Genomic DNA, 9,935 nt, shown 5'->3' on the forward strand with positions numbered 1-9,935 from the left:
ACATATCTGTTTGCCACTATAAATGATTTAATTCCATATTCTAGCCTCCCCCTCTTGTCCCAGTGGAGTTATAATGTTTCATAATAAGTTACAATGGGAGCAGACTCTGACAACAGCACACTCTGAGCATGTATACATCTACAAGATCCTGATTACTGGTAAAAATCAGTTTGTCAATAAGTGAACTGAAGTGTTCACATGCACAATAATAATAATGTGATTATGTAAAAAAGGACAAAAAAGCATATGAAAAACAAACAAACAAACAAACAAATTGCTATATGGGATCAGTGAAATCGGGGGAATTCTCTACAATGGACCTGATCTTAAAACCTTGTCCTCTTTGCCCGGCTGCAGAACAAGAGAGCCCATATTCCACTTACACTGACATAAAAAAAAAAAAATAGAAATCTGATAAAGCTGTTCATTTGCCCAGATTAATTAATTAATTAATCTGGGTTTTGCTTTGTGCGATGTAGAGCCGAACACTGATAAACGTTTACGTGACATTTTACATAGGAGTCTTATTTCCCTTTGCAGGGGTAAATGCACTCAGTGGCATTTGCAGTAAAGCACTGAATTACATTCAAAATAGACATGATTTATAGAAGCAAGCATTTCAGTTTGCTCAGAAAGTCCCCTGGATCCAGTCAAATGTTGTGCTCCAGCGGAGTACCAGGACAGAAGTGATCTTTGTCTAGTCTCTCACTCATCTGTGTGTCGATCGGAGGAGCCTCCTTACAGCAGAAGTATTGCTTCCAGAGCCGCTGGAACGCCGTGCGGAACTTCTTGATGCGGAATGCATACACGATGGGGTTGACGGCGGAGTTGCCGTGGGTGAGCAGGATGGCGATGTAGAGAAGGAACATGGGCTTCTCGCAACCAGGGCTGAAGAGTGTGATGCAGTTCAGGATGTGCAGTGGGAGCCAGCTGGCGGCAAACAACACAAGCACAAGCGCAAGCGACTTGGCTAGCTTCAGCTCCTTGTTGTAGTACTTGCTGGGGTCGCCATGGCCCACACCGACCTTCTTGTTCAGTTGCTTGTGTGATGGAAAATATTATTTGATCATGTATTATCATGTGATTCATATGTAATGATTCATATATAATCATGTTAATCCTTTCCATCATATAATCCTATATGAATGGTTTAGTCTGCAACTGACTATAAAAGACAACTCCCAGTACACAGTTAACATGTAAAATGAAAAGTTATTTACTGATCTAACTTAAGCTAAATAGCAACTAAATCTTTTGAACATACAGTATTCTATTTATTATGCACATATGGTAATTCTATCCTGACTCATGAAAATGTGGAATTCTGAATTGTGTAACGTTTGTAAGAAATTGTAGTGACTTTGCTATATCCTCTTCCTCAGAGCTGTTCACAACGGAAGCATCTCACCTGCGGACTCTCGGGGTTCTCGATCAGGTGTTCTTCCAGAAGAGGAGGAACCTTTTGACCGTCGAAGAACTTTCCGGTATCTTCCCCAACCTGCCCCAGGTCTACAGTCTTCATGGTCAGTCTCTCTGTGTGCGAGCGTATGTGTGTGCGTGCAAATCCGCTCCATTTGTCTTAGTGTGTTTTCAAACCTACATTTCTGAAGCCTACTTGGTGTCTAAATCATAATCAAGATTAAAGAAGTGTAAAACCCACCCAAACTGGGAATTTAATGACAGAACAATATCAGCTATCGGCACCATGCCATTACTGTGAGCAGGTATGGACTGGAGGCTGTACATGTTGTTTCTGCGGTGGCCTTCATGACACAAGTAGAGTTCTGTTGCCCACTGACACAACTTTCTAACAAACCACATATACACTGGCTCGCTTAAACAGATTCTGTTTTGTGGCGTTGCATTTGTGTTTCAGTGAATCTATGTGAGTCCATGAAGAGGCTGAGGGACTCTTCTATAGTTCAAGGCATCGGAGACATCATGGTGTCTAGAGTGAGCTGGCTAGTGTTACTCCCTTTCTAGTTCACATCATCTTTTGGTGCTGTCTAAAATGAAGGGGTTGTTCTGTGTAGTGTGGGATATACTTGTTGCTTTACTTGATATGTCAGTAGCTCATGTGTTTGTGTGTGTGCGTGTTAGTTTGAAGACGCTGCAGGAGAGGAGTTCCAGGAGCAGGTGTCTCACCTGTGCAGTCAGCAGAGTCAGGCACTGGAGCTCATTAAAAATAAACGCAAAGACCCACGTTTCACGCACCTTATACAGGTAACACTTTTTAGAGGTATAAAGCCTTTGGACAAACCTACAAACACTAGAGCTTCTGCCATATTTGTTAGTGGGCTGGGTTGTGAATTGGTTGACCCATATTTTGAATTGGAGACTATCCAGTCTTTTATATTTGACTTTTATTGCAGCACATAACTTCTAGTGATGCTGTTTTAGGTATAAATTGGTGTTGCAGTCAACAGAATCCACATTTGGACTTAGATGTCCTTGGCTCATTCGTGTGTGTGTGTGTGTGTGTGTTAGGAATGTGAAGCCAGCCCTCACTGCCGCCGACTACAATTAAAGGACCTTCTAGTGTCTGAGATGCAGAGACTCACCAAATACCCCTTGCTGCTGGATAACATCATCAGACACAGAAGGCATGTATAGAAACCCTCACATACAATGTATTGAACCATGAAAACACTTCAGTATACACACACATACCAGCTTACCAAGGAGGCAAGCACACACACCCTTTCTCCTGGATTAACACTAGTATGTGCCCCCACAACAGCTGGTTCTCCAGACCTGCAGCCATTGCTGAGGGCACAGGCGTGCTGCCGTGGGATACTACGAGCTGTCAATGAGGTCGTCAGGGAGACGGAGCACCGGCGACTGCTCAGCCGTTATCAGCGCAGGCTAGACTTGTCCCCTCTGGAGATGCAGGCCAGTCCTGTTGCTGCTCAGTTCAAGGTACGGCCTTACTATGTATCCACCATCTGCCTTCCAAACAGCTTCTCTGGTCTTGGAGCACCTGATCCAGAGTATGAATTATTAACTATATTCTTTTTCTATGTAGAATCTGGACCTGACCACTAAGAAAATGATCCACGAAGGACCGTTGACTTGGAAAGTTAGTAAAGATAAAGCTATCGGTAAGAGATCATCACAGCTGAACAAATCACTGTTAACTCTGGGGAATGCAGCTATTGAGAGCATGGTGCTATGCTGACTTGGAGTTATTTGGTTCCCTGCTACCTCACACATGACATGGTCTGAATAACTGTGTGTGTGTGTGTGTGTGTGTGTGTGTGTGTGTGTGTGTGTGTGTGTGTGTGTGTGTGTACACCTGCATCTGCCTGTATGTTCATACGTGTGTATACACATGTTTCAAGGACTTTTAATGTGAATGGATGCTTTCAGTGATCTGTGTGCAAGCTTGCATACATTTTTGTTTTTCCTCTTGCAAATGATTACTTGACAGGTCCATTCTCACTCTGTGTGTGTGTGTGTGTGTGTGTGTGTGTTCCAGACATTCATGCTCTGCTTCTCTCAGACATGTTGGTGCTACTCCAAAGGGGTTCAGGTGACCGTTTGATCTTGCGATGTCCAGTGCGCTCACTGGGTGGGGTTTGGGGTAGGAACACGGACCTCAAAACCCCCTTTTGCCCCGTTGTTCGCTTGGATTCATCTCTTGTCAGATCTGTGGCTACAGGTATATTTGTAGTTATTCTTACAGCTATGAATAGCCAGAATAGATGAATGGGTCTGGAATAACTATGTCTTTATTTTATTTTTAAAAAATTAAGAAGCCAGTTAGAAATTGCATTTGGGTTAGTTTGAATACATTGTTTGACAACCTGCTCTTCTCTATCAGATAACAAGGCCTTGTATGTGATCAGTACATCAGAGAGACAGATATACGAGCTGGTGGCTGGGACTTCCTCTGAGAAAAACACGTGAGTTTGTTTTTTTGTCTCTCTCTGACCCACCGTCTTCTCATCAAGGTCAACCAGTCAGCACTGCTGTGTCTGTTTTGTGATAACATTTATGGTGTCAGGCCATTTATGTTCAGATGATTTTAACAACATTGTGCTGTTGTAGAAATTGGGACCTGATGGCTTTAGCGATGTTTCCACAGATGGAAGAACCTGTTAGAAAAGACCATCTCCTCGGCCTCTGGAGGCAGTGAAGCCACCAAGCAAGGATCAACAGCTATCCCAACTGACCAATCAGAAGCCTACATGCATACTGGTGGGCAGGGTTATGTGGGAGGACGAGCTAAAATGGCTGATGCTGCTCTTCAAGATGGTAAGAATTTGTTACACTCCGTTACACAGTCATTGTTGCACTATGATAGTTAAACAGTATATTTCTGGTGGTGGTGGTGGTGTTTTTATAAATAGAATTTTAGCAGGCTCAGATATTTACCAACTTTTTTGCACCCTTTGTGTTCTGCCAGTCAGGACACTAAGACTGTTGATCCTTGGATCCTTGGATCCTTTAGAGGCTGCCAGTCAGAAGCAGAAAGTGACATCATTGTCCTCACAGCAAGAAGGGCAGGAGATGCCTTGCCAGTCACCAAAAGGCCGTTCACACCTGGAGATGCTGAGGCATGAAACGAGGCCCTGCCAATCACGAGCAAGCATACGGCAGCGCATGATAAAAAATGTGGATGGAATCTTTCTATCAATGAAGGGGCTGATGAAAAACCTGCATCAGCTTAGGGTAAAGTGGATATATTACTCACGCTCTCTCAACACACACACACACACACACACACACACACACACACACACACACACACACACACACACACACACACACACACACACTATCATTGCAGCTAGCTAGCACTTTCATGTTATGTTTTAAAAGAATGGCTTTGTGCACTTGTGAGATCCTGGTTAACTCCTTGTTTTCATTTTCATAGGAGATTGAAGCAGACCACTGTAGACTGCTCACAATGGTGAGAAAAAAGTCACCTGTCAGTCAGTTCAGATGACACCATCCATGGGTCTTCCTCCATTATCAGGACACCATCTATTTATCTTGGGTCGAGCGATGGTAAGTGTGTCAAAGAAGCCATTTATAAATACTGGGGCTAAACCTGTTTAATGCTGTACCACAATTCTTTTTGATTGTACCAAACAAAAAGATCTAGTCTGGAATCACTAGAATAATTTGGGGTTGAGTTTAAATGGAGCACACAGTTGAATATTAAAACATCACCGCAGATCTTGGGTCTTGCTATTGCCAGACTGAAAACTGGCCTTCAAACCTGTAGCAATTCCCAATTTTAACTTTAAGAATTTTATGTATTTATTTGAATAATGTTTAGTATTGATTTTGGAGTTGATGTAATTATGTTGCTTATGGTGTACTACCCCTGCAGACTGTGGCAATTGTATGGTCATCTTTCCAACCTGTTTAGGTAACGAAGAAGGGCCAACAGAACCAGTTCAGCCCAAGATCCATTCTACAGGATTTTGATTTATTACACGAGACATTGTAAAGAGTTTTACTTACACATTTGAAACATGAACACACACATACTAAGGGTGTGGCATTCCTGCCATTTCATACATCCTGTGTAGCTCTTTACTAGAATCCCAGCATGCCTTTCTCCTGGGAGAAACCTGCAAATATTGTATTGTCTGCAACTGAGAAGAGAGACAGGACAGACGAACCTTCAGCTCATGCACCGAGTTGGAATAAAAAGCATTCAAATGAAAGTCCAGATATGTGAGGTGTTTTTTTTTTTATTAGGTAAAGCTAAAGTTGGAACAAGGGAACTGAGGTGACAGTTTAAAAAAAAAATTAGTCAGTGAAGATGAAGAAATGGAACTAAAATGAGACTGAAAATGTATGGCTGAGGAAATGAATCTGCCCATTAAAGGGACCCCCCCCCCAAGCACTTTACCCAATACATGTATGTTAATACTCACTCACGTCATCAGTGACAAACTGGCAACCCAACAGGTACCATTTTGCTCGAGGACCCATAATCAGCCCATGTCAACTTGACCCAAGATTGTGGCTCTCTTCGCCTTATGGAATGTGTGGATGGGTGACTTAAACAAATTCAGGTTCTTTTTCACTGGGACCCCTGCAAGACACATGGGCTCCAAGAGAGTATTTTGCATTAATATCATCATATGTCTATGTTGTATCCTTTATTTTATAAATTAACACTATGCGAGAGCAAAGAATAAAGAGTGTGGAAGGAGTTTATTTTATTTCTTTAAGCGTTCTACAGAATAGAAAATAAAGGTTTGGCCTCTCTTTACGCACAATGGATAAGGCAGGGCGTACTGGGATTGCCATTGTGTTGTGGCAAGACATCATCTTCACTGCTCATTACTGTATACTTATTTGTGCAGCCCTGTTCTGGACTGACTCCTGTCAACATTGCAGGGAACAAAAAGGAACATATTTGTTGTCTGATATCATGTCATTACCTATGAAGGGGCACCTTCTGTGTAGTGTAAATACTGTGAAGCTCGTCACTCACCTCTTGAAATGGCTCAGTGATGCCAGGGTTGGTTTTTGACACATATGAAAGGATTTATACTTTGATCTGTTAAGATGTTGGTAGAAGTGGCTCCTTTACACTGACTCCAGTTTGGCCTTTGTTGTATAATGGCTAATGTTATGGTTCAAAAAAGAATGAAACTGTCCAAGATCAGTGTTAAGGACCAGGTTCTACCTTAATCTAGCTGCATCTGGATGCTAATAGCCTAATGCTAGATTATGCCATCACATTTCCCTTTTATAAACTAACCTGTGAAAGGGAGAAGGAAGAATGGCCCTCTATCCTGTGTGGCTTTCCCACTCCCATGTGTTGGGACTGTTTTGAGGGTCGTTGGTGTAATTGGATTTTGGGGTGAATGTGGACCGGGCTTTGACAATTGACAAAATGTATAGAGCGGCTGGTCCATTTTTGGCTTTGTATGCAAGCATCAAGATTTCAAATCTGATGTGGTCAGTTACTTCATACTGCCAATGAAGTGAGCGCAGCAGTGGAGTGACATATGAATTTAGGAAGATTGAAGACCAGTGATGCAGCTGCATTATGGACAAGTTGTAGAGGGCTGATGGCTCTTAGAGGAAGACCAGCAAGTAGCGAGTTGCAGTAGTTTAGCTTTGAGATTACAAAAGACTGCACAATTACCTGGGCAGCTTCCTGTGAAAGAAAGGGCCGAATCCTTCGTATGCTACAAAGGAGAAATCTGCAAGACCAGGTCAGATTTGAAATATGAGTAGAGAATGACAACTGGTTGTCCAAAGTTATGCCCAGGCTACGAGCAGCTTCAGATAGTGATACCAGGGAGTTCTCGATGTACATAAGCTCGGCTTTACTGGGGTTGAGCCTCAAGTGGTGGCTGTCATCCATGACACAATGTCAGTCAAGCATGCTGAGATAAGTCTGGAGACCTGCGTATCGGAGGGTGGGAAAGAAAGAAATAATTGGGTGTCATCAGCATAGCAGTGGTAGGAAAAGCCATGAGAAGATATTACATCACCAAGAGAACAGGTATACAAAGAGAAGAGGGCCTAATACTGAGCCCTGGGGGACACCAGAGGAGAGTCTACATGGATTGGAAGTGGATCCTTTCCATGTTACCTAAATGGACTGAAAACATTTCCATGCAGAGCCAGTCACACCAAGGCTGGAGAGAACAGAGAGGAGAATGTTGTGGTTTACTGTGTCAAAGGCTGCTGAAAGGTCCAGAAGAATCAGGACAGAAGACAGTTTGGCAGCTTTAGCAGCATAAAGATTCGCAGTCACTGATATGAGGGCTGTTGAATGTGCTGGATTGTAGCCAGACTGATGGGGATCATGCAGCTACTTCTGTGTGAGGAAACCAGATAATGAATTGTAAACTTCTCGTTCAAGGGCTTTTGAGAGGAAAGAGAGAAGTGATACTGGTCTGTAACTGGTTATGTTGGTGCTGTTGAGTGTGGCATTCTTGAGGATTGGTACCACCCTGGTGGTTCTGAATGCAGAATGCAGATCTCTTGAGATCGTCTAGAACAGAGTGGAGGCAATGGGATCCAGCGGACATGTCGGATTGCTGGAAGTCAGGAGTTGAAGAGTTTTTCTGAGCAGAGAGGGGAAAAAGAAGCCAGAGAGTTGGATGTACAGGAATGAACACTGGCTGAAAGAATGGGAACAGAGGAAAAGGACCGGCGGATTGCTGCAACCTTCTCCTCAAAGAAGAGGATCAGACAAGGTTCAGACAAGAAGCCTTGAATTAACAGAATCTAAGGCAAAAATAATTAAACTCAGAGCCTACCATACCCAATCAGAGAATGATCCCGGAGAAAAACCCAAAGGACTACAGGCCATCTTTTGCGCCATGCAGTTTACGTTAGCTGTCCTAATTCTCTAGGATCGCTTTCTAAATACAACGCTGCTGTATTGAAGGTGGCCCGCAACCCAGATAACAGTCGGTCAACGATCAATAAAGAATCAAATCTACAAAAAAAAAAAAAAAAATGAAGCTGAAGCAGGCGGTTAAATAATGACCTAAACTATGATCTGAAGTAGTATGGTAGAATAGGGTGAACAACGATTGAAAGCTGTATATTCGGTGAGTGATAACCTGTAGAATATTGAGGAAAGGGATCGGGAGTTTGGGACGGCGGGGCGACACAAGGAACATGGGGGAGGAGAAGTGTTGGCATGGGGCGTAGTCGGTGTAGTAGCCACGGTTTGAATGAAGGAGACGGAAATATGTGTTTCTGTGAATAACAGATGAGTAGCTGTTCCCGCAGGCAAAACAGGGGAAAACGGAGTGGAATTGTTTGGTTTAGGGAAGGTGCACGGCCAAAGGAACAGACAAGAAAGTGCGACGAGTACGCCTGTTGTCTAATAGTGAGTGTAAAGAAACGTGGCGTTAAAACTGCTCAAGCGTATAAGAGTGAGGATAAATTATATGCTTAGGTGAAACAATATTATGCATGCCGTAATGGAAAGTAAAGCATACGTTTTATGCTTTCTCCATGATCCTTAACGCTCTTCATTTGGATGGTTTTCCAGCCGAATAGCTCTGATTCGCAAGTGTCTGGGTGATGAATGATAGTATTCACACACGCAGCGGGGCTCAAGGCATTGAACCAACGCATAGTGGAAGAGTTGGGAACGGATCATGGATTTTACATTGCACTGATCTTAAGATGTAACGTATTGCCTTTAAGGATTACTTTCTTTATTTCCATAGAACTGGGCAGTGTTTTGCAAAATTTCACGACGTGGATGTTGAAAAGTGCATTTTATTCCAGTCTGGAAAACCCCTGCGCTTGGATTTTCTTTGTGCCTCAAGGTCCTTAGCATTCGGATGTAGCCCCTCGCAAAGAAAGGCAAGTCGCCTAATTTTTGTAGTCTTTTTTCCCCTCACAGCGAATTGAGGGAACGACGCCTGTCTTCGCTTTGTGTTTTTCACCTTTTAACTTTTGGAGCCAAGTAAAACTCATTTTAAGCGTCGCATTGTCCTGTCCGCGTCGCTGTGCTCTAAGCCTGCAGTAATTTAATAGTTCTTGGCGTATTGGTGGATAGGGTTATTGGAATACGGTGAACTCGGTGCTGACATGCAAACAAAATGGAACCGGATTGATGAACCCTGCTGGGTATTCTTTCATTTCCTTTGTGTGGAGTCTCGTCAAATTGTTTCTTAAACCCAAATACTTGATTTCAATAAAATAATTCTTAATGTTTCCACTCATTTCACTTGTTTATTGTTTTGGTGGCTTGAAGTGCATGTTTTAATGTATGCTTACAGCAGTAATCTTTGTATCAGTAGACGCAAACTGTTTCCACCATACCTTATTGCAGTCTTCATTGGAAAATGGGTTTGGCTACGATTTAATCCTTAGCTCGCCTAACTCCAGTAAACGCGAGAGAGAACCGATACTGTGTGTCAAGCAGTGACTTAAGTTGTTGCAAAAGCTGGGATGTAGATAGTCCTGGTTATGTATTTACAATC

The 9,935-nt window shown here is 42.9% G+C and overlaps 1 pseudogene; it reads right to left on the reverse strand.

Moving 5' to 3' along the window:
- Window positions 1-244: 244 nt before the first annotated feature.
- LOC145655503 (adenosine receptor A1 pseudogene) lies at window positions 245-1,055 on the reverse strand (annotated as a pseudogene).
- Window positions 1,056-9,935: the final 8,880 nt, after the last annotated feature.

This window comes from Electrophorus electricus, unplaced genomic scaffold, assembly GCF_041902795.1.
Source record: "Electrophorus electricus isolate QZ-2024a unplaced genomic scaffold, ASM4190279v1 Scaffold27, whole genome shotgun sequence".
Taxonomy (NCBI): domain Eukaryota; kingdom Metazoa; phylum Chordata; class Actinopteri; order Gymnotiformes; family Gymnotidae; genus Electrophorus; species Electrophorus electricus.